Consider the following 435-nt stretch of genomic DNA (forward strand, 5'->3'; position numbering starts at 1 on the left):
GCCGCATCAAAAAAGAAAATTACTGACGCAGTTTCCGCGCCACATGTGGGGAAGCAAGGCGTCCGGAGGCTTCATGGCTAAATCCGGAAAAGGGCCTGCGGAGCTTCATTTTTAAATTTGTTCTTGCCTTTTTTCCTACCGTTTTTTTTTCTATTTTCATCATCTCCCGCGGCTCTTCCGTGGCTTGCCTGTCGCCGGCGGGCGGGCGGCTGCGCATCGCGTGGCGCGTCGCCGGGTACGACCATACTTGGCCGAGTGCACCACATCCCGTCCGATTTGTGAAGTAAGCGGCCACAGGCCTCGTAGTACGGCATCAGTGATGGCGCTGGAACCCGGGGTGCCGTACCCTTCCCACTATTTTTTTTTTTTTCCGCCACCGCGCGCCGCCAGTCGCTTCTTCACCGCGCCGGGGCGGGCGGTGGGTGGCTCTCCGAG

At 58.6% G+C, this 435-nt stretch overlaps 1 non-coding gene across 1 annotated transcript; it reads right to left on the bottom strand.

Annotated features, from left to right (window-relative positions):
* Window positions 1-233: 233 nt before the first annotated feature.
* On the bottom strand, window positions 234-340 carry Tc00.1047053447511.10. The gene has a single exon (XR_008254507.1). It is a non-coding gene; the product is annotated as a 5S ribosomal RNA (M5) (ribosomal RNA).
* Between the last annotated feature and the right edge of the window lie 95 nt (window positions 341-435).

Source organism: Trypanosoma cruzi (assembly GCF_000209065.1).
Source record: "Trypanosoma cruzi strain CL Brener chromosome Unknown tcruzi_1047053447511, whole genome shotgun sequence".
NCBI classification, from domain to species: Eukaryota; Euglenozoa; class Kinetoplastea; order Trypanosomatida; family Trypanosomatidae; genus Trypanosoma; species Trypanosoma cruzi.